We start from the raw sequence: 25208 nt of genomic DNA, 5'->3' as shown, positions 1-25208 counted from the left end.
GGAGGGTAGTAAAACATTGGAACAGATTACCCAAAGAGGTGGTAGAATCTCTGCTTTGGGAAGTTTTTAAGACCTAGTTGAACAACGCTTTGACTGGGATGATTTAGTTGAAGATGGTCCTGCTTTGAGCAGGGGGTTGAACTAGATGACCTCCTGAGGTCCCTTCCAATCCTAATTTTCTATGACATGTGCTGGAAGAAAAATACAGCCAAATACGAAATGTCAAGTTCCTAACCTGTATGGAGGACAACTTTCTGTTCTAGAAAGTGGAGGATATAACTGGGAGATCATCTGTCTTGGATCTTCTCCTCACTAACAGGGAGGAACTGGTGGAGGATGTGAAGGTGATGGGTAACTTGGGAGGAAGAGATCATAATATGATAGAATTCCAGCTCCTGAGACAGAGAAAGCATGAGATCATTAAAATTAAGACACTAGATTTCAAAAAGGCATGGTGTCATGGAAGGAGAGACTGAAGGATAAGGCACCTAACAGAGCTGGGAGCTTCTAAAGGGCACAATACTGGATGCCCAACAAGAAACTTCCAACCAGAAGAATGGCAAGAGACTAATGTGGCTGTACAAGGAGCTTCTAAAATGCCTCAAAAGCAAAAGGAAAATATATAGGCAATGGAAGAAAGGAGGTCACCGAGGAAGTATCCCAGGAAATAGCAAGAACCTGCAGGGACAAAATTAGGAAGGCAAAGATAAGAAATGAGCTGCACCTGGCAAAGAAGGTTAAGAATAACAAAAAGAGATTCTGTAAGTATGTTGGTCAGAAACCCTATGACTCCATGCTTCTATAAAAAAAAGCAACAAGATGGTAAGTTTCAATAGAGTTTGAAAGAAAGCAGGAAATGCTGAGGTACACTAATAGTGGGAAAGGAAGAGGAGGAAATGGAAAGTGTCTAAAAGTAAATTAATGGGCATGTGAGGGTTAAGTACAAATTCTAGCAATAAATCACTGGCAGATAGCAAAGAACAATAATAACTTACAATTAGTACCTTTCTTCTGAAAGTGCTTTAGACATGAAATAGAAAAAACACCACAAGAGACTGTGTATATAAAAATCTTTTCATAGAGCTACTTTTGGGATAGAATATGGCATCTGCTTAACAGCTGATGGTAACATGGTCTCACAGATTAAGACCCAAGGTAAAGATTAATAGAGGCAATTGAAACTAGAAAAGGAATTTAGGTAGGCAGAATGTAATCACTCAAGTTGGAATTTGGCCAGGACACAGGGTTAACACACCTATTCTGGCAGAATGTATCATGAGACCTTTAATGAGCAGAAGCAGTCAAGACCCCAGTTTCACATCTCATCTGAAAGGTGTCACAATGCCCTCCTGACATCATTCTGAAACGATGGGTCAGTACTGATTTGGGGGATGGGGAAGAAGAGTGCCACCTATCGTACTGAATGCCTAATAAACAACAAGGAAAGGAAAAAGCAAAAGTAATCAAAAGTGAGGAAAGGACATGTAGAAAGTTTAAAATATCAACTTTGGAGTAAGCTGGAAAAAGGATAGAATAGAGGTGAAAAACCCAAATAAAAAGCAAAGGTGAAGAATAGAGAAAAACTTAGTACCCAGGTGAAGATTAATAAGGCATTTTTCAAGTACATAAGAAACATGAGGGGGTCAGTGAAAGAGACAATAGGCCTCTTAGAGATGGCAGAAGTAATTTATTGACAAAAGAAGACTATGCTTTAAAAAAAAAAAGAAAGAAAGAAATTAAATGAATTTTTCCTTTCTGTGTTCACAGAGGACGATGGGAGACAAATGCCAGGAACAGACATAAATTTCCCAAGGGTGGAAAAAGAGATATTGAAGTAAATCAGGATCGTGTCAGAACAGGTGATCGAGAAATTAGAACCAGTGAAGACTGGCAAACCTATACAGTTCAGATTACAGAATTGTAAATGAAGGGACAAAAGAAAGAGGGGAAATCTTTAGCAAGCACTTTGGAATAGAATGTTAAGAGGATCTAAAAGTGGTACACAAAAAGTTCAGACACTGTAGAGCCAAATAGATTAGTACCTCCAGTATGTGGTACCTGCTACTTAATTCAGTTCAGTCCTGGGAGAGAAGTGTCAGGGAAAGTCTTCCATGCTTCCTTGCAGGGACAATACGTAGAAGATGCACGCGGGGGCACATGCACCCCCTGAGCATGGCGGTGCACCCCGTGCAAATAGGTGCTACTGACACCGTCGGCAGCACCTGCAGTGGTCGCTGCTCACCACCCCGCCACCGGCTGTGTCTGCAGGCAGTCCATGATCACCCCTGTGGGTGGTTGCTGACCCCTGGTCTGCAGAAGCTCCCTGCTCACTGCCGCCGGGCTCCCACTGTCGCCGCTGTGCTCCCACCACAGCCAGCACAGCCGTGCCCCACCCAGCCGCCGGGGGCATGCACCATTCATGCTTCCTTGCTACTTTGGAAGCCACTCAGTTTTTAAGTTCTGAAGATCTAGCACTCCATAACTAATGGCAGCCATTTCAGTGTGGTTCTGAGTGTACATTGAGCCAGTAACTTTATGTTCCTAGTGTCAGGCAGATCTACATTCCCCAGTCCTCCTAAATCAGCGTTGTAAATTTGCCATCACTGTCCACAGGAAGCATCAGAAAGTTATTTTAAAATATTTAGAAGGCAGCTTACATTTTTTCCATTTGAGTTTTGTGTATGGAGGGGGTCTTTCCTGCTAGGGGCTCTGGTTGGAGCCACTTAGCCACCAAAAATAGAAGAAAAAGAAGGTTAAGAACATGCAACCCAGTCAAGGCCTGCCCTGGTAGAAGCAGGTGCCTCTCCACTGGATGTTTCTGGTCCAAATTCAGCAAGGACATTAATAGTGGTCTCAGCTAGTAAGAAAATGTTTGTAAAGAGGTAAAGCACTTGAACTGATTTGGCATTCAATGGGTGTGTATACACAAGATGATTTACTGCACAGTAGACTAATCTACTATGGAGTAAAGTGTTACTGTCTACTTGTGTGCACTTTTATTGCACAGTAGATTATACTCTGCTCAGAAGTGGGAATCCCCACGCAGCCCAGAGCTGTCTGGGAGCTGCCCCAGAAGTTGGACAGCTTTTGGCCAGTTTCCAGCTGCATGGGGAAGCCCCACTGGCCATGGGGCTTGTCCCCATGTGCAGAGAACTGGGGGAGCTCTGAGCTGTTTCAGCGGGAGGGGTTCTGATGTGCAGAGGGCTAACAGACAAGTACCACTGCAGAGCTCTCCCAGTCCCTTGCAGATCAGGACCTCTCCCAATGTGTACAGCCAGTGGAAGTCTCCTGGCCCTGTGTGCATGAGGACCAACCCCATGATAACTGCCAGCCCCTGGGTTAGCACCTTGGGGGAGCCTGGAGCTTTCTCTGGCTGGTTCAGGGCACCAGTGCAGGGTAGAAGCAGATTTGCTCCCAACAGGGAGCATGTATAGAAGTGTTCCCAGGGAAGGATTCCTGCACAGTATTTTACTGCACAGTGAGCCTGTATGAGCCCTTATACATGTGGTCCAGGAATGGGTGGGGCACTTTAATTAGAATGGTGCTGGGAGCTCCCTGTTGGTAGGGGCTGGGGAGCCTGTTCCCTGCCCAGCTCCATGATTGTGAGCTCCCCATCCTGTTCGCCACTCAGCTCCACGATCACAGAACTGCGTGGGGAACAGGCTCCCCCGCCTCCATTAGCAGTACTGAGTGCCAGCTCTGCAATTGTGGGGCCAGCCCTGGAGATCCTTATCTCCCAGTCTGAGTTCTGCTGTTGTGGGCCTCAGGCTAGGCAATCCTTATTTCCCAGCACCCCACTTCCCAATCACAACTCAGAGTGGGGGGACTTAGAGTTCCCTGCTGCTAGGGGCAAGGGAACATAGTGCCCACCTAGGCTCTGGTGGTAGAGCCAGCCCTGGCAGCAGGCACTTCCAAGGGCAGGGAGCAATATCTTGGCCCCTGGCGGCCAGCTGACTGGGAGCAGATTTGCTACTGGTCAGGTATCTACATGAGCGCTAGTGCATAGTAACTACTTGCGAGTAAATTTGCTACTTACATTTGCAGGTAGCAAATTTACTCAGGATTAGGGAGGTTTACAGTGCAGTAAACATGTGCACGTGTAGACATACTTGCTTATTGAGCTGTAAACTATGCTACTCTGTTGCAAACTGTCTCATGTAGATTTGCCCAGAGTGTGTGTAACTGACATGCCAAAAGCAAAGAAATATGACGAGGAATATAAGCAACTAGGATTGCAACTGTCAAAGGAGCACATCAGGCAAATTAGTATAGGTTATTTTGCTTAACTAATTACAACTTTTTCTGATCAACTTACATAGAAGATGTACCTAAGGCCACAACTTCTGTCCCCACTGAACTTGTTCTGAGGTCTGATTGTCCAATTGTTGCTCACAGATAACTCCCTTGAAGTTAATGGGAATTACCTGCGGCAAGAGACAAAATAATCAGGGCCTGGGAGTGGGGTGAAGTGGGAAGGGAGTTGTTTACTTGTTCATTTATTTTCTCTTGTGCAAAACAGCTGTACTGTTTTAGCTCCCTGTATTCTAGAATACTTCAGATTAATAGCAGAGCACCTCACAACACTGACTCCACTGTTTTGTCCTCCATGACTGCAGAATATCCAGCAGATACCAAATTAAGGACTATATCTCACAAATAGAAGTGTTTGTGCAGACACCTCTGGCCCCAGCACTGCGCTCCAAGCAAATATGAACTTTCCCCTTTGCCAAGGCAGTAAAAATCCCCTGTATTTGCATATTTTAATATTTCAGTATATTCTCACAGCACACTTAAAACTTATAAAAAAATAGTTCATTCTTGCCTATTCTCTGTGAACTAGATTTCAGCTTTTAATTTTGGCTTATTTAAATAGCCTTTTAGAATTTATTAATAAATATCTGTAGTGCAATAGATTTACAATGTGCATATCTTTAACAGGTACACTTTGGACCAAGGTTTCCCTCCTGGCTTCTCAATCTGAGCCGCCAACTTTAATGGTACAACTAGTGTGCAAGCAAAGTCCCAGTTTCTTTGTGAAAATCTGTGGGTACCCAGGTAGCTATCACAAGTGCTTGAACAGACATGCAGGTATGCTCTCCAATCATGTGCCTGTTTGCATTTGCATGGGTGCATACATGCATACAAAATACACATCAGATTTTTTACTAATGATGGCTGTAGTAAGTTGCTCAAACAACAATATAGGTAAAATTGTGACTATTCCCCTTTACTGTAGTAAGCAAACTCCCTGAGCTTTGCATGTCCAAATATTACAGTAGATCTCTTTAGCTGAAGGCATACAACTTCAAAAGAAAGTGTTGCAAACAGGACAACAAAGCTTGTGATTTTAACCTTTGCTCTGTAGTCTATGAGTCAAAGATCAAAGGGACTTCGTTTCAAAGTTGTTTGCATGCAGTCACTCAGCGTATACTTTCAAGGAATTTCTTTGGAAGTACAATGATAATGTTTGAAAAACAGAAACACAAGCAATAACCTATTTACACATTGGCTGAAGGTTATAGCAAAAGGTCACTTTTCGTTGCTGAGCTTCCTGCGTTGTTTTTTTTTAATATGAAATCCCTTAAGATATGTAATGCCAACATAAAGGGAATCACAAATCCAGTTTTCAAGAAATGGCATTAAATATAGATTTAAACTTTGACCTTTCTTCCCAAGTCAGATGACAAAAATTCAGCTTTGCAGAGATGAGTGTGTAATAGCTAAGCTTAGAATGGAGCTTAATTAGTAGTTTCTAGGATTAATAGTGTAAGTGTGAATGTGAAGGTATTTGTACAGTGCTTAAATTTATTCTGAATGCAGCGGGGGGAAAAATCTTGATACTTCTGGTATACCCATTTAGTTCTATGTATTTCCATAGTAATGTTTCCGATGTTACCAAGCACAACAGGATAGATGGGTATCTTCCACACTCCTGAAGTTTTTAAAACAATGGGAGAAGCATGGTCATCTGCTCATAGGGATATACAAGCAAACATGGCATTCAATAACCTGCAAATAGACTGTTTGCCAGAAACACTGCATTTCTTGTGTATATTTTTTGCTGGTTCATCTCCAACTTTTACCTAGCCAGTCAGCAGAGATATATTGATGTTTGTGTATCTTCTAAAAAATGGAAGTGTCAGTTCCTTCAGTATCACATTGGCATTGTGTTTGAGCACAAGCCCCGAAAGAGAATACAGACCCATGACTTTCTGGCCCAGTGATGACAATGAGCAGACTGTGCTAATCCACGATTTGATTCTGTTTTGAGAAAACAGATTGCTCAAAATATGCCAAGGTTGCTATAGTGCTGTAAGCTAAAATCTGTTATATTCCTGCAATGCAATTTGCAACAGCTTCAAAATTTGCAAGGTCTGTAAGTGAGTTGTTTTTCTGTTTTTTGGATGGCAGAGACATTGGGAAGTAAAAAATCTCGGTCCAGATCTCTCTAAACTGCTATAAATTGCTATACATAAGTTTACCATAAACAAATCTTTCCACTCTGCTTTTATTTACTTCTTGTGTTCTCTCTGATTAGACAATAAAACAGAGTTTTATTCCTTACATAAGGACAAACTATGTTCCCCAGTATTAAAGAAGCAGATGCTAGTGCACACTCCAAGTTCACACTATCAGAATTTAATTGATATCAATTTTTTTAAAAAAAGAAACTAATATTTTGAACATTGCCTGGTTATTTTCTTCTATGGCAGTGGGGTCCAATAAATAACATAATTCACTAAGTGATTTTCTAATTATAGATAGCAGATTATACTTTACCCTTTAGGTAAATAAAAAATAGATGGAGCTTTCATTATATTGTGAAGCTAATGTCAGAAACTTTTTTCAGCGTATGCCAAGTATATTTTCCTCAGGATACTTTAGTCATTTAAGAACTCTGCCCCTGAGATCTATAATGCCTTGCCCATTTTATATCTGAGTTTTTTAAAAGAAGTCTGAATGGCCTACCCCATCATATTTGGTAGCCTAGGTACTGAAGTCCTCAAGTACATAGGAAGTACTGGTATTTCTGGCCAGCAATTGAACCAAAACATGTATGAAATCTTGCAGGAAAGCCTTTTCTATTAAGCTTTCCAGCCCAGTTCTGCAGACTTGACAGATACGGATGATTCAAACAAGCATCTATACTTTGATGTTTGCATAAAGCCAAATGCTGAATTTTTGAGGTTCCCCAGATCCAAAAACTTCTCTGTATTTAAAAGAAGTTCTGATCCAACTCTGGAACCAAATTTTATACCTGAACTATATCTACAGAATAGGCTGAATGAAAACCTCATTGAAAATCATCTCTGTTTCCAGAACTTTAGAAATCTGGATGCAAACCTTACCTCTTGGCCTGATTTCTGATTGACATTAGTGACCAATTTTTTAGCTGGAGTAAATAACTGCTATACCGTTGACTTCCTAGAATTCCTGGATTGCTTTGAAGTGAATTTATTGCTGACAAAAAATATCCCCACAAACAAATTATAAAAAAAGAAAGAAATATCCTTAGTTGTATTACTAGGTTCTGGATTCAATTAATTTGTAAGCGTGGAGAAAAGCCCTTTTCTTTTTTAAACCAGACATTTATTTTTAACAAGGGATGAAATCATTGGAGAACAAAAACTGAGACATCTGTTGTTTTATATCTGTTTATTGTAAGTGCTTAAATGTGATTTCAGTTTCACACAGTTTTGACATTGTTGCTTCATTAATAATGATTACGTAATTGCAGCCACAAAACAAGCTGTAAGGCTGTAACATTTTCATTACTTATTAGCAAAGAACTCAAAACAAAAGACAGGATCTGTTAGGAGGTAGCTTGGATTTGCATGTTGGTCAGATACAGATGCTTTTAGCTGGTGTATTGCGGTTACAGCTAGTTCAAAAAGTTACAGAGAAACAATTTTTCTGTCAAAAAATGATATTTAGTTAAAAATGAAACATTTAACCAAAACCTGGGGAACAGGTATGAGGCCCTGGCGGCATTGGAGGAAGAGGAAGGAGAGGAGGACAACTCTGGAGACGGGGCCAGTCTATGCACAGAACAGGCTGAAGAAGGCAAGCTGACCCAGAAGAAGAGACGCCGGGTGCTTGTCATAGGTGACTCCATCCTGAGAGGTACAGAGGGTCCCATCTGTCACCGTGATCCCATGCACATGAGGTCTACTGTCTGCCTGGAGCAAGGATTCAGAATGTGACGGAGATGATCCTGGCCATTATCCGGCCCACTGATTACTACCCCATGGTCCTAATCCATGTGGGTACTAATGATGCAGCCAGGAGCAGCCCTGATCACCTGCTGAAGGACTACCAAGCCCTGGGGAGCATGCTGAAGGAGATAGGGGCATAGGTGGTCTTCTCATCTGTCCTTCCAGTCAGCAGATGCAGCCAACCCCATGAGTCCTGCATCAGGGAGGTCAACCTGCGGCTTTGGAAATCATGTCTCAAAGCGGGCTTCGGCTTTTTGGACCATGACCCATACTTCAGGACAAGAGACATGCTTGGGTGGGATGGGCTCCACCTCTCCCCCAAAGTTAAGTATGTTTTCTCTTTCAGGTTGGCTGATCTCCTCCAGTGGCCTTGAAACTAGGCTCATTGGGAGAAGTTGAGGATAGAGGGCGCCACGGAACACTGAACAAAGAGCCACCCACAAGAACAGCCCAGCCAAGACAGGCAATGAGCACAAGAAATACCCAGGTAAGAGACAGGGGACCAAATAGTTCTGGGATTACGGGGGCAGTACATGCACCTTCAGGAGGCCTTAACTGTCTCTACACTAATGCTCATAGTATGGGGAACAAGCAGAAGGAACTTGTCCTCCTGTTAGCTAACATGAACCCAGACATAGTGGGGCTCACTGAAACTTGGTGGGATCCAGTGCATGACTGGGCAGTAAACATCAGGGGCTATAGGCTGTACAGGAGAGATAGAACAGGAAGGAAAGGTGGGGATGTGGCGCTGTACATCAAAGAGCAATACACATCTTCAACAAACAGCACTGGGTCAGAGGAGGGGCAGACTGAAGTGTTTTGGGTCTGTAAACAAGAGGGTCAGGGGAAAGGGACTTAATGGTAGGGGTTTACTACAGGCCACCCAACCAGGGGGAAGAGCTGGACCAGGATTTCTCAGTTCGGCTCACAGAGGCAGTTAAGTCAAGGGACATGGTCATCATAGGTGACCTAAACTACCCAGACATCTGCTGGGAAGAGCAGTCACTCAGGTCTGACCACTCACGTAGGTTCCTAGCTGATTTACAGGACCTCCATCTACCCCAGGAGGAGCACAGTCCCACCAGGGGAAATGCCTTGATGGACCTGGTCCTGGCCACAGGCGATAACCTGGTGAGTGAACTGTGGGTTCTCAACCACCTGGGTGATAGCAATCATCGCCAACTGGAATTCACCATCCAGCGCAGGGAGTCAAAGGCCTGCAGCAAGGCAATGGCTCTAGACTTCAGGAGGGTGGATTTCAATGAGGTAAGGAGACTAGTCGGGGAGGCACTGAGGTCCCAGAGGGGAGCAGAGTTGGGAGTCCAGGAAGAGTGGTCGTTCCTTAAGGAGACAATCCTTGAAGCCCAAAGAGTGACATTCCCCACATGGGTCAAAGGGGGAAGGAGTGCTTAAAAGCCCCCATGGCTCACCAAAAGCATCCACGAATGTCTCAAAGCTAAAAAGGAGGTGTACACCCAATGGAAGGGAGGGGCCATCACCAAGAAGGATTAGACCTCCATTGCCTGAGATTGTAGGGGGGGCTGTTAGGAAGGCTAAGGCGGAGGTGGAACTGGGACTAGTGGCCCAGATCAAGGACAACAAGAAGTCCTTTTTTAGATACATACGGGGTAAAAAGAAGGTAGCAGGTAACATAGGGCCTCTGCAGGATACGTTGGGAAATCTGGTGGTCACACCAGATGACAAAGCTAACCTCTTTAACAATTTCTTTGCCTCCATCTTTTTGAGCAGGAACCAGGGCATCCCCCCCACTGGGATCCCCAGGGGATCCAGGGGAGGTGCTGCCAGGCCCAGGGTCAGTGAGGACCTAGTCAGAGAACTTCTGGTGGGTCTAGACATGTTCAAGTCAGCAGGTCCTGACAATCTCCACCCCAGAGTGCTGAGGGAATTAGCTGTGGTCATTGCAGGACCCCTGGCACAGCTTTACAAGCACTCATGGTGCTCTGGGGAGGTGCTGGAGGACTAGAAAAGGGACAACGTTGTCCCCATTTTCAACAAAGGGAGGAACAAGGACCCAGGAAACTACAAGCCCGTTAGTCTTACTTCGATCCTGGGGACGCTATTTGAGAAAATTATCCAACAGCACATCTGCGAGGGACCAGCAGGGGATCATGCTTAGGGGCAACCAACATGGGTTCATTCAAGGCAGGTCCTGTCATTCTAACCTGGTGGCCTTCTATGACCAGGTCACAAAATCCTTGGATGCAGGTGTTGCGGTAGACGTAGTCTTTCTGGACTTTAGGAAGGCCTTCGACACTGTCTCTCACCCCATTCTCATTAAGAAATTAGGTGACTGTGGCGTCGATGCCTACACAGTCAGATGGGTCACAAAGTGGCTGGAGGGCCGCACCCAGAGAGTGGTGATGGATGAGTCCTTTTTGACCTGGAGGGTTGTAAGCAGTGGGGTCCCCCAGGGCTCAGTCCTTGGGCCTGCACTGTTCAACATCTTCATTAGTGACTTGGACAAGAGGGTGAAAAGCAAATTTGTGGATGATGCTAAAATGTGGGGAGAAGTAGGCACGCTGGAGGAGAGGGACAGGCTGCAACTAGATCTAGATAGGTTGTAGAGGTGGGCAGATGAGAATAGGATGGGATTCAGTACTGACAAGTGCAAGGTGCTGCACCTGGGGAGGAACAACCAGCAGCATACCTACAGGCTGGGGAACTCCCTTCTAGTCAGCACAGAGGTAGAAAAGGATCCAAAATGAACATGGGCCGACAATGTGGGGATGTGGTCAGGAAGGCCAACCGTACCTTGTCATGCATCCACAGATGCATCTCGAGCAGGTCCAACGAGGTGATCCTCCCCCTCTATGCGACACTGGTCAGGCCACAGTTGGAGTACTGCATCCAGTTCTGGGTGCTGTACTGCAGGACAGCATGGAGAGGGTTCAGAGGAGGGCCACTCGCATGATCAGGGTACAGCAGGGCAGGCCCTATGAGGAGAAGCTACGGGACCTGAACCTGTTCAGCCTCCACAAGAGAAGGCTGAGGGGCCAAACTGGCCAAGGGGAATCAGCAGACTATGGGAGAGTTCCTGTTCCCCTGAGTACTACCAGGAGTAATGAGGAATAAGTTGACTGAGAGTAGATTCAAGCTATATATCAGGAGGCACTACTTCACAGTCAGGGCAGCTAGGATCTGGAACCAACCTCCTAGGGAAGTTGTGCTCGCTCCTATCCTGGGGGTCTTCAAAAGGAGGATAGATAATCACCTAGCCGGAGTTGTTTGACCCCAGCATTCTTTCCTGCCCATGGCAAGGGGTCGGCCTTGATGATCTGCTCAGGTCCCTTCCGACCCTATCAACTATGAAACTATGAAAACTTTTGCTTTCAGTGATTTTCAATGGGGAAACATCAGAATCAGCCACTTCAATTTTCCTTGTTCCTTTTGATATTGTTGAACTCTTTCATGTTGTTTAGATTTTTTATCACATTGATTCATTTTGTTTGGACATTTCATCATAAAAATCATAGAAAATTAGGGTTAGAAGGGACCTCAAGAGATCATCTAGTCCAAACAATGATCTTACAAGGTCCCTTCCAGCCCTAAACTTCTGTGAATTTGTGAACCCCTGCTCAAAGCAGGACCATCCCCAACTATATCATCCCAGCCAAAGCCTTGTCTAGCTGGGTTTTGAAAGACAAAGGAGGGCAATTCCATCACCTCTCTGGGTAACCTGTTTCAGTGTTTTACTACCCACCTAGTGAGAAAAGTCTTCCTAATATCTAACCTCACCTTCCCTTGCTGAAACTTTGTATTACTTTGCTTTAAAATAGTAATTCTAATATTATATTTATATATTATTGGATCATATACTTAATATTATAATCTCAAAAGAACTAAATGAAATGAGAAAGATTAAATGAAATGTTTCACCTTATTGATACTGTATGATTGAATCTTCTCAAAATGAAATGCTTTGACACTATGATACAAAACAAAAGTTCTTGTAATTTTGTTTCACAGGATATTTTGAAATTTCAGCTTGTCATTCTGAGTCAGAATCAAGGAAGAAATTAAATGTCAGATCAAAAATGCTAATCTTCTCCTCATGAAACTTGTCCTATACGCAGGTTTAGCACAATCATCTGGATCAAAGTCAATACTGTTGCTTCATTTTCCTAAGCAGGTCTACCCTAAGGAGGAAAACTGAATGAGTTATGTTCTGAACACAAACTCAATTTGATATCACCAAGCCACCCATGTTTGGAATGAAGAGCACCCTTCCCTGGCCCTTCTAACTGAGGTGCCAGGTGGCTGGTTTGCTGTTAGCAAGAGTGTCACTTCTCAGTGTAAATACAGATCATACTGTACAGTATACTGACTGCAGTCCTATAACAACTGGGACTGTAGTCACCTGTGGGGTAGATTCATTCTAGCAGATGCAGTTCAGGAAAGTATTTAAATAGGTGCTCAAGTTCCACTGACTTTGACGTAATGTAAATGTGTAGAAGCCAATTTCTGAATAGGGATGATGTCCTCAGTTGGGGCATCTTGTAAGCACCAACATCCTTTGTTGTCTAGCCAGTTGTTCCCTCTCCCCTTGTGGGATTTAGCTGAGAGAAAGCAGTGTCTCAACCAGCTATCCTTTGCAGTTCTATACAGGGTAGGCAGTTATACTGCCCATCCAAGCCTCCATGGAAACTTTGCTGATAGATGTTAATGGGGTGCACAGAATCAATGCATTTTTTCAGTCAGTGGTCCACAATTTTCTGGCTGTATGATCCCCCTGCCCCAATGAAGCAACTCGGGTCACAACTCCCAGTTATCACAGATTTGGGCTATTTTCTCAGCAGTGGTAGGTACGGTAGATAGAGATTCCTCACGTTCAGCCCATCTCTAATTAGGTTTAAACACAATGAAAGCCAAGGTGCAGTGGCATTATATTAGCAATGCATTACAAGCTCATGTAGAAGGACTAGAGAGGATTGGCAGACATTTGGAAACAGAGGTGTAATCGAAAGAAATACGGAGTCTTAAACTGAGGATGGAGAGCAATTGACTCATGCTAATGGAAACACACGCAGTATTAAATGAAATTGTACTACACCTTCTTCATAAGGTGGCACTTGGGAGCCAAGGCTTTGCTTCCCGTAGGGTACATTTCTAGCACAGTGTGAGGAGGAAATCAGCTGCATGATTCCAGCTCTGGTTAATGGTAGCTGTGCTCCTAATCCACTGTGCACAGTGTAAAATATTTACCTATGGCTTTTTAGCTAGGCTCCTTGTGCAATTTGAAGGGAGTATGCAGCCAAGGGGAAGCTGCTTTATACCAATTAAATGGAGAAGTATTGGAAGGAGGGCAATTCAATGTATTCACCCTTACAGGGAGATCTGTGTTTAAACATCTCAATGGGGCTTTTTTTAATGAAGAACTAAACTGCACGGCCTGTATGTGCCAGAGAGGGAGTGCTGGGGCCCAAAACATTGAATTTCTCTCTGAGGAAGGAGGCTGGTATACAGCAAAGCCTCCTGCTGAGTGATATATTTACCTTATCAAGAGCCTCACACCGAATGGTGTGGGTATGTATATTCATAAATCATTTCACCTCTGGACTAATGATGGGAAAATGTTAAAAGGTTAGGAGGCTTAGAAAACACCTCCAAGTATGTGGAATCTTAAAAAGTTTATCAGGTGGTATCTAGCCTGGTAGGGGCCTTCTCTGTCCTTCTTTTGGTCCCATTATTGTTCTCTATCCTTTTTCTTCCCTCTCCTTATCCCTAACTGAAACCTGGGTTTTTCCTTCTCCTCCTCTTCTCCATTTTTTTCTTCAGTCTGCTACAAGACCCTGCAGCTCTCACATCTCTGAATCTAGATGGCTCTTCCCAGCTTGTATTGCACTGGCCAAATCAAGTGTAGTGCAAGTAGATGTACAAAAAGCTCATTTTAGCCACTTGCTCCCACTCTGGAAAAGTATAGAGTGTCTAAGTTGATATAATATGCATACATGCACACTGAGGAGCTGGTAGAAGGCATAAGATAAAGTAGTGTTGGGGACTTCTGCTATCTCCTTGGTCTGTGTAGGGAAGATTATCTTCCCCTTTGGATTCTTTTTACATTGGAAGACAGTTCTAAGGGATAGATAGGGGATAAATACCATGTAATGCATCACTTCTGGTTATGGTCTGCTGTGTCCTGTTTTGGAAATCAGGACTGCCCCATAGAGTATTGTTGTCTTTAACTGTCACCTGAAAAATTTGAGGACAGCACCCTGCCTAGAATCAGACCTGTCAAAACACCCTGTGGATTTTGTGAAGTCTAAATAAACCTAGTGAGACTAGGGGGTGGGGACTTATGGCTAGTTAAAGAAAGACACTATATTTGTGCTAAATTTCACAAGTGTCCAGCCTGCTGTTTGGGCTTTGCTTTAGCATCATTCTAGTTCATTACAAACCTTCTGTTCTGGACAGCACTGACATGATACCACTTTCCCTCGTACATCAAGACTGCAGCAGTATAAAGTGGTGACACATAGGGGGTGCTGGTGCACCCCCTGACAGCCAGTGTTGCCCGCTTAGATGACAGGCAGGGAGGGCAGGTGGGAGTGCTGGTGCCCCCCTTGAGAGCACCGGCCGGGTAGTGGGGGCACCAGGAGAAGCGCCGTTGGCACTTCCAGGTGCACCCCTGGCACTTCCGGGTTGGTGCAATAGGCTGCAGACATGTGTTCACTCTATTTCTCCTAGGGGAAATGTGCCTCTTCTGGGAGAAGATCTTCCAGGTGTCAAACTGAAAGATCTCCCCTGAGAGAGAGCTGCTTTTGCAAGAGTCAATGTTTGTACACTCCCTTCCTGGTTTGGTCTGGGAAGAGAGTGAAGAAGCAGGGCAATGCTTCTGCACTTTCCCAAATTGGGGACTGCCTAGTTGGAGGAATCGGGGGGGGGAGAGATTCCCCCTCTACTTAAGCCCCCTCCAGACTGGTCAGGGAGGGGACTGGAGCTTGGGACAAAACTTTCTACCCACTCCCACTGACTGGAGTCCCTGATCTAAGGAGCCAGGGATGGGGATGGGAGGGTAGAGCTTTGCCACACTGCTCAGCCCCCAGGCACTGGAAGTTGAGCAGAGTAACAGCTGTTCCATGTCCACCTCTCCCTCTCAACCTTAGACTGGGGTCCCAGTGTGGTGAAGGCATGGAAAGCAGGGGAGAGGGGGTGGCTGCAGACTGAACACCTGCATGCTCCCTCTTCTGGAAAAAAAATCTACCAATAGAAATTTCTCACAAATTTCTACCAGTAGAAATCAATGCTTGTTCATGGCCAAAGGTAATGTTTTCTTACAGTGAAAATACTAGCAGTTTTCACATATTAGCAGCCATAAACTCTTTTGCTAGCTAGCATTTTATTTTCTCCTCTCTACCCATATGAACATATTCATTCCCGCATCCAGCTTTAGCCAACTGCCTTCCAACTACAAATTTCATATTGGGCAGGCTGGATCTGTTCAAGGTTGGTCTGTTCAAACAAATCTGGGCCCCCTGCAATGCCATTCAGTGAGGGCCTACATTCATTTACGGCTCTCATTTGCAAGGCTCAAGTTTCAGCTTGCAATCCTCTCCTTCTACCTGCTTCAACAGCTTCCAGTGCTATGTTAGATGGGGAGGAGTAGGTGGTTCATTTCCATGGGACAATAATCCTTGTATGCAAAACTGATGCATATATTTCCTGAGACAGTAAGCCACATAATGGATAGAGCAAGTAATGCAAATGGCACTGCAGGGGTCCCAGCTTTGTTTGAACAGACCAACCTATGTCTTGAGCAGAGTTTAATCAGACTGTGGACATATTTAAAACTTTAAGGCGGTCAGTGCTATAATAGCTCTCACAATATTTGCATCAGCTCATAGAAAACATCACGTGGCTTCAGAGCATGAACAGCAAACATAACAGAAATGCTAAAATGGCTCCAGTAACTTGTGGTTCCCTTCACCCATGTGTTGGGTAGTCATGTCTAAACCAGCCATTTGGCTTGGTGACTGCACTGTTTGTTCCTCAAGAAATTAATGTTTGATGGAAGGTGTCATTAGCATTTTTTTTTTTTTTTTGGCATTTGAACATGCAGCCTTTAACAATTCCTCCTGGCAGTCTGATGTAGTAGAAGGAATAGAATTGAGCTTATGGGACTCTACCTGAGAGACTTTAGGATGGTGGAACAATTGCTTTTCCTAAACTGTCTGGATTTTGTGTGGAAAAAAGAAGTTAAACAGTAGAATTTCCCTCATCTGTTCTTGAACCATGGCACATTTGGACTTTGGGTGGAGGCTACAAATAGATCTACCTGTAACTGATGGATCTAACAGCCTTGTGAAGATCAGTGGCTAATACAATGAGCTTGCTCCTTTATTTGTATCCAGGGTGAAACATCACTGAAAAAATGTCATGATATTGATAGACTTTTACTAGAGCTTGTGTACTTCTACTGTCTTTATGACTTTTCCTTATAAGAAGAAATTGAAGATACAAGAGTACAATATAATTTTGGAGAGTATGCCCTACTCCAGGATGAGATGCAAATGAAACATACATTGTCTTTTAGATTTCAGCAACTTCCCCATTTGGGTAATTGTTATGCCATGGCAATCTGGTCTGACTTCAATTGTACTTTGGTAAAACAAGGAAGAACCAAGTAAAGTCTTTCTGGGAAAACCCCACATATATCTGTCCTCTCTTTCAGAAAGCAGGCTCCAAATGATCTGAAGATGTAGGACACAGCAATTGAAATCATGCCAGTGCAACAGATACATAGACCACCCTCATTATTATTAGACCGGCTGCATTTTTGATTGCCAGTGCTGCATTTCGGCGCCAGAGGGATTGCAGAGGTTGCCTTCTCACATGCTGATTTCCCAGTGGGGTGGTCCTCCTTATGCTGTAATAACTGGAGAATTGATCTGCTGTGTGGTACAAAGGGGAGATTGACTTAAAACAGAAGACAAAAAAAAAAAAGCAAAAAAGCCATGAGCCTGGCAGCCTCTCTGAGAGGTCTAGCAGGTCTCTTTACTAGTGATGATTTAGCTAACAAACATCTGACCTGCATCAGTTTACACAGTTATTTGGGCCTTTTCTTCTCTTCAGAAATAAATTCCTCAAGCCTCAATTGGAGATGTTTGTATGGCAAGGGAGATTTAATCCATACCAAGATTTTGGTCAGATATTTTTCAAATACTGGTATAAATTTTTAATTTGGACTTTGATGCCCAAACAGACCCAGCAGCTCTAGTACACTCGAGGATCCTGCCAGAGGTTTGGCCTTCGAACAGACACCCCACTCTGCAGCAAACAGCAGCCGAGATGACTACAAAGTCTGACAGCTTGTGCTAAACTTCTGTGCACTACAATAAAGTGGAAATCAACACATCCTACCACTCCGTGAGACTGGATAGAAAGACCTTCTCAAAGGAGAGCAAATGAAAACATAGTGTATAATGGCAGGAAATGCTGGTGCACTTGTATTTCCATCTGGGAAACATTCTAGGAATGTGCTCAGTAACACAGGATTAACACCTTGAAGGGAGAAAAGCAAATCAACATAACGGGAAGCAGTTTCATTATTTGTTTCTTTCTGTTCTGATTTTCTTTTCACGTTATTTGTGCCATGTAAGCTTTTCTTCTAGAGGTGGCTCTGGAAATTCATGGTTGAAGTCATTGGACAGTGACCAAAAAAACAAACAATTTCTCTTCTAATGAATTTGAGGCCACTTAGGATTTTCAGGATGTCACTTTGTTGTATGTCATGACCACCTGTTTCTCTGGGTGACAGTAGAACTGGAAGTTGTAACTTCCTGCTTGAAAAGCATAAGCTTAGCACGCTTAGGTGAAAGATAAAAACTCCAACAGCTGCTAACAGGCTGGGGGTTTTAACACATGATGTTTTAATTCTGTTCAGCATAGAGTGGTAACACATACAACCCCAAACTGAGAGGATATATGTATACCGTGTTCTTAGTCCTCCAAATCCAACCAATTTAGAGCATGTCTTGCCCCCCAATCCTTCCCACATGTGCCAAACCTTGAAATGTGGGAGTGAAGCTACTCAACAAGTACCCATCTGGGTGCTTTCAATCATGCCATAGACAGAGACCAGAAGAGGGGTTGCAGAGGGCTTCACTAATGCACTTCCAGATTTGCCATATGGGGCAGGTAGGCAGAGCATGCTTAAGAGTGGCTTTCTTTCATGGAGGACCAGGCATGTCCAACAGGTTTTCCCATAGTTTATTACACTATGCACAGTACAACTGATCTTAACAATTAACTGGACCCTTGATTGTTTGGGGAAAAAAATCCCCAAAATAGGCAAATGGGGATAAATAGTCACTTCTCACTTTCGTCTCATACTGCAGCTCTTGTCAATCTGGGAAACACCCGGACTCATACCTCCTGCCCTTCCAAATTAAGACAGAATCCAATGGTTTGGCCAATCTGGCCTGTACCTCCAAAAAGGACCCCCTAAGTATTTGCCCCTTACAAAAACATGCATTTCCTCATACTGAAGACACCCTGCACTGTGACTATTCACTTTTACCAATAAGCAGCTTTATTATAGCAGGGTGTATTGTATGTCAGGATTGACTGGCAAAGCTGCATGAAAGAGACCCACCTAATCAGGGTGACCATACATCCCAGGTTACCTGGGACAGTCCTGGATTTTGGAGGCCAGTCCTGGACAGCTGGTGAGAATTAAAATGAGTATCCCAGAAATGTAGGGCATAGTCTGGCAGTGAGATGGAGTGGCAAAGAATGGGGTGGCATGCCAGGAAGGCAGGTGGGCAGGCACCACTGCTGCCTGTCTGCCTGGCACACCATGCCACCCTGCCCCTGCTTCTGCCTGTAGCAGCACCACCGACTTGAATGGGGAGGGGAGTGCCCTGGATTTCCCATTCTCCCATATTGTCATCCTACACATAGCGCTTGTTCCTGCAGTGCCTGGCTCTAACCAATCATACTAGTCCTTGAGACTCATGACCATCAAGTTCACTAAGGAAAAATGTAATTGGAAGAAGTGGTGATTATCAAAGAGGGGTAAGGTAGCAAAATGCTTAGAATACCAGCAGGCAGCCAGGGGACATTGTTTTTAGTGAATGTGGCAATAATGAAAGGCCCTAGAGAAAAAAGCGCTTTAAGCAACTAATTAATACAAAATAAGGCAGAAGTGCCAGTTCCCCAACAATCTGACAACACCTCCCCTAGGAGTAAAGGTGTAATGCAATATCTATGCCTGTTCAAGCCAAGATCTTTTTGCTGAAACTGCGGTGGCATTCTTTGTGATATATGCATGTGTTTCCCGGAGAAACTGGACAAAGACCCACAAGTCATTCCACTGTGTGTGCCTGTGGACCTCCAAATGCCAAGATAATTCAGTCCTTACCAGCTTGGTCTGAATTTGAACCAACAGGCTACAGATGAAAAGTCCCATAGCCCAATACTAATTCCATATGTGTCTTGGCAACGTGGGCATTTAATTCTTTCTCACTTGGAGAGATGGCTAGCTTTACACTAATCCAAGTAGTGGAATGTGTCTGTGCTGCCTACTCTGAGATGTGTTGAATCCACCCATTTTATTTCACTGAGGAACTTGGATTTCTCAGGAACCTGTGGAGGCAAGTCAAAATGTCAGTGCTGCACTGTACAGGAAAATCCCTTTAAGCAGGCGAAAGCTCTTTAAAAACTTTTATTGTGGAGAGGGCCAAGAAGCTACTGTAAGTGGAAATCAAGCACTCCAAAGCAGCTGACTTTATGCAAAACAGGCGAGCGCAGTCAAAACACTTACAGCAATCAATTGAAGTTGTTGGGTAAAGTTTTTTCCATGTCCCATAAATTATTGAACAGTTAATTTTGTCTTTGTGCCTGCAAGACATTCTAGCTTTAGGATGACAGCTTTATCCATTAAAGTGAGTGTGGTGACAGCAGTACGGTGAGTGCTGAGAACTGCAGGGAGAGGAGGCCCATTCTCAGCTGCATTACCACTGAGAAATACTGGGACACATCAACATCTTAATCAATATGCGAGAGTCAATTACCGGGGAAGCACAAGCTTAAGCAGGATCTGATTTTAGGCTTGTTTTTAGTCCACCAAATGGGTGTAATCAATAAGGGGCTGAATATCATATAGAATACACATGACTGACCCTCCTAACCAAGCTCTTTCTATCTGACCCCTTTCTCTACCCTCCCCAAAGTAGTTTCACCCTCTGCTCTTTCCTATATTGCAAAACGAGATCTTTCGCCATCCAGTACAATGGACAGGAACAGAAATTACATGCAAAAGGTCAAATCCTGCCTTCAGAGAAAATATGTGGGATTCCCACTGAAGTTAGTGGGGACAACCCCCTCCCCCCCATCTTAGGTGATTCCAAGGGAAGGTTTTAGACCTTAGTGTCCCCAGGGAAAAAGAGAATGAGTTCTCCCCAGGATTTTGTGCTTCTATGTTCCCCGCTATATAAAAGGTTCCCAACTGACCAAGATTTCTATTTGGAGCTGGGAAAGCAAGCAGAAAGGGAGACTATTTTTGACTGAACATAGATATCATCACTTTCTGCCCTGATTTACACACAGTGTTACTCCATATCTTGAACAGAGGTTCATGGGGGTAAAGCAGGACAGAATTTGGCCCCACAGTAGTGATGTAATCATGTATGTAACAACCTCATTTACTGTAGCTGCTGCTTCTTCCCAATTATTTAGTCTTTTAATTGTTTTTAAAGATAGTGAAGCTGAATGAGCTGAAGTATTTTTTTTCAGGGACAGCTGAATGCCCAGAATAAATAGATTGCATTAGCTGGTGCCCTTGAAGCCTGAGGACCTTATGCCCACAAAATGTGTGTGTGTCACTTGGAAGGGGGTGAGGGTATGGAGCTGAAGCAATGATTGGGGGCTAAAAGCCTAATTCATCATTTTTTGAAGTGGCTCAAGTCACTGAGCTTACACTAGGCACCACTGTGACTCTGAGCCTTGAAAGATTCAGGAACAAATGAGTAATTAAGGAAGCTGTTTACATAAGAAGTTGTAACAAGACTGAACAGTGTAATCTTATCTGCCAGTATGAAAACATATCTATGTAATGCTGGGTTAAGTTCTAAAGCTGCAAGAAAGGTAGTGCTTTTCCTAACTAATGCATTGTGGGCCTGATCTTGAGCCCCTCAAAGTCAGTGGCAAGTCTTGTATTTCCTTAACTAGTGCGGGATCAGACCATATGTCTAGTAATAAAACCACTCAGCTATCTCCTCTGGACTGACTCAACTCTTTGCTGACCCTGTGCTCCAAAGGGAAATGGAAGGCCTCTGTCTCTTCCCATGCAGAGAGGGCCCAGAATAAGGAGGCCTCAGATAATGTAAAACTGGCATAGTTAGCCCTCACACAGCCTGGATAAAGGGTGTCATGCAGGGAGCAGGGAGCAGAGTGGAGGGTAGGTGTGGCTGGAGTATAATCCCCACCTGGCATGTGGTCTCAGGTAAAGCACAGCCAACTGGCACAGGTTAAACAAACTTACTTCAGGGCAGGAACCAGTGTGGACTGGCCCAAAGAAACAGGGAGCTGCTACTGGCTCCCTGACAGCCCTCCTACACAAAATTGATTTCAGTGCCAGAGAGACTCCCTGCCATGATCTATCCCTGCTCTTTAGATACACCCCATGGGCTCACCACTTTCCCTGGAACTGTTTAGTTGTGTATTAAAATCTAACAAATCCATGTGATGAGGAAGGGCCATTAGTGGCATCAGGCAGAGAGCCTGGACCCACAGGAGACATGAGTACAGTTTATTATCCCCCATGTCCCTATTAGAGATGGCCTCAGGACACAAGAGTTTTCTGGAGACATATCTGGAAACTCCCAAAGTTCAAGGAAGAAAGTTGGGGAATGAAGAGATATTTAGATTTAGGTTTTGCTTCATTTTATTCATAGACCAGGGGACAAATTCAGATCCACACTTGAGCTTGGGTTTTGTACCCACCTTTGTCAAAAGCATTCAGATCTGGGGGTTTGGATCAGGCACAACTCCAATGCCAACAGTACAGCCATGTATTAAGAACCAGAGAACTACTGGTGTACACCACTGACGTAGACCCACCAGCAGGGCAGTTGTGTATCCAGAGGACTCCACCTTCTACCTCTTCTGTTTCTATCATGCTGATCTCGTGTAATTAAGTCACACTGCATGCCAGGACTTTCAGGGTGGAAAAGGTGCGTACCAGCAACTCGGAAAGCAAACAAAACAGGCTGAAATCAGGCCCGTTTGAAACGTTATCACCTTTATTTTTATCAGAGAGAAAAAATATGCAAGAAAAAAAATTGGCTGTGTAAAGGGATATTGAAAGCATGACATATTTGTCTGTTAAGTATAAATATGAACAGCTATGGAGATCTGGTACTATGGTGCTAGGTTTTAACTCCAGTAACATTCATCTATTGCCAGGAAACACTAGATTTAGTACCTGAGGGATTGCAGTCTCAAATACCTTATACATTTTTTTTAATATGCTGCCAAGAATTTAAATTGGTAAAAGCTGGGGACTGACAAAAGCTTGATCCCCAAGAGCTTTTCTGGCACTGGTTTATCAGGGAATATGGTACCATTATTTTTACTATAATTATTATTTTTTGGTGGTGGTCAGGGGAGCTCATTTATAACTCAGTGACTTCTACTCCCAGATGTATTTTTTTAAAGCTTAAACAAACAAAGGGGTTGATTTTCTTGGTGGCACTAGGATCTGTCATTCATTTTATATGCAATATGCCTTCTTGGATTGTACTCATTTTAACATACTTTTTGAAAGGTCAGGAACAGGCAACAGAAAAGACTGACTGCAAGGTACACGTTCTTTCCAAACCACTACCACCCATCCGGTGCCTCCCTGCAGGGGCTGTGGAGGGCCTCAGAGTATGTACATGAAATAAATCTCTTTGGGCCCAGTCTGGCTCTCACTGAGGGATATGTATGGCCACAGGAGCAGGAGCAGGATTTCTGCAGGGCAGTGGTGTGGTGTGAAGATGCAGATGGAAAGCTGGACTCTAGGGCTGTGCAACATTTCGCCAACAGTTTCATTTCAATACTGTTTCGACTCGCTTCGAGCTCAAAACAGCAAAATCAGAATGAAACAGAGAGACTTGAAACAGCCTTGAAACAAAAGGAGGCCAGCTGAAATGTTTCAAAATGTTTTGAGTTTCAAAGCTCAAGCTGGGCTTGCCTGCAGGGAAACAGATACTAAAGTAAGGAGAGGAAGGGGGAAGAGCGGTGAAGGGGTGGGGGAAGGAGTGCTCTCATTATTGACCGTGTAGCTGGCCAGTGCCTGTCATCCTTCCCTGAGGTCCCTAACAATCCCAGTGCTCTGGGGGAGGGATGGAAAAACTGCACAAAAGGCAGCATTGTTTCAACTGCCTTGCTTTCTGCCTTGGTGTCAGTTGAGTGAGAGCGCACCTTGACACGCACAGTGTCACCCACCCATGTCACGAGTTTTGCCTGTCAGCAGCCAGAGGTGCAGGGCCACAGAACCCAGACTCCCCCTGCACCTACCTCCTTGATAACTGGCAGGTTTCATGACTTCAGCAGGGGCCACCACCCCTGCAGTTTTGACCCTGCTGTGGCTTAACACATCTGTAACATGAGTTTTTTGCTTTCAAGACTTTGAGATGCAGTTTCCCAGAAACCCCTGCATCTATCTCCTTGAAACCTGGCAGGCTTCATGCCCTCAGAAGCGGCTACCATGTCTGAAAGTTTCAGCCAAATCAGGCCAGAAATGACAAAGTAAAAGGCTGTTTCAAGCATCCCCATTATAGCCTATGGGCGAAACGTCGAAACAGTTTCACTGTTTAGACAAAACTAAATGGAACAGCAGTTTCAATTCAAATAAAATTCGAAACAAAATGCTGTTCTGTCAAAATGTTGAAATGCAAGCTGAAATGTAACACTGCCGTTTCTCACAGCCCTACTAGACTCCTTTGAAAGCAGGGTTTTTATATCTTCTTGGATCTTTACCTCCCCATAGCATCCTGACAGACCATACCATTTCATAGCTAGCAGAACTATGGCCCAGGTGGCTACATTGGTCCTTGCAAGACTGGATTTGGCCCACAATACTGAGTAGGTCAGCTAAAAGAGTCCTAACATGCACCTTGACTATCATAAACCCCTCTTATCTTCTGGTTTATGCAGCAGGCTCGTTGGACTGTCCTTGCTTTACCCTTCCTAGCAACAGAGTACCTCCTGCCCACCTCCAAATTGCTTCCTGTGCAGCACATCCTGAGGCCAGGCCAAAAGATAATCTCTGTTTGATAAAGAGGGCCTTCAACACTGGATTTAGTCTTCGGGGCATGTTCAACTACCCTGAAAATCCTTCGAAAACTCCAAAATCAGGTAGAAAGCTATACAGGAAGTCAGCATCAGCAGTGGAATTACAACACATTTCACCAAACCACCCTGCAGCCAGCAACATATGTGAAGCACAATTGCAGTAGAAACAGGACATCTTTATGACCTCATATTGCTCATAGCAGCTATATCCAGATCTCTTCTCTTACATATCCAATTCAACCCAGGAACAATTTCCAGGGGTCCCCTCCTCCCCAGGAAACTACGGGTCACGTCGCCTGAACGGACACTACACGTCCTATACAGCTTGATATGCTTTCAGTTGTATTATAAGGTCAGATCACTTAGGAGCTGTAGTCCTCCTAATATTTGTACTGAGAATATGTTATCTGTTGAGGTATTTTTTTCTTTCTCTAACTCAAAGTACAAGTATCTTCCCATCTAGTTTACTTCTAGGAAGGAAGGAAGGAAGGAGAATTGGGATTTAGACTTCCTTTCCATATTATTGCCAAAATTTAAAAAAAAAGAGGTAGATTTGGGGGAAAGGCCAGATTATGTTATAGAGGTGTCACAAAGTGTTAAGGTATGAAACTCCCCATCCACAAAGGCAGAAGAAGCTCCCACACTCTTAGAAATGCTGACCAGTCCATGTAGCACATCGCAGAAATGCAGTCA

At 44.0% G+C, this 25208-nt stretch overlaps 1 long non-coding RNA gene across 1 annotated transcript; it reads left to right on the top strand.

The window, feature by feature from the left end:
• Positions 1–6804: 6804 nt before the first annotated feature.
• Positions 6805–21448, top strand: LOC149868506 (uncharacterized). The gene is made up of 2 exons (XR_016441271.1): positions 6805–8703; positions 17437–21448. It is a non-coding gene; the product is annotated as an uncharacterized LOC149868506 (long non-coding RNA).
• The last annotated feature ends 3760 nt before the right edge of the window (positions 21449–25208 follow it).

Source organism: Crocodylus siamensis, chromosome 3 (genome assembly GCF_052110815.1).
Source record: "Crocodylus siamensis isolate JL-2025a chromosome 3, ASM5211081v1, whole genome shotgun sequence".
NCBI classification, from domain to species: Eukaryota; Metazoa; Chordata; order Crocodylia; family Crocodylidae; genus Crocodylus; species Crocodylus siamensis.
The sequence above is the reverse complement of the archived record's forward strand: the minus strand, read 5'-3'. Positions and strand labels throughout refer to the sequence as shown.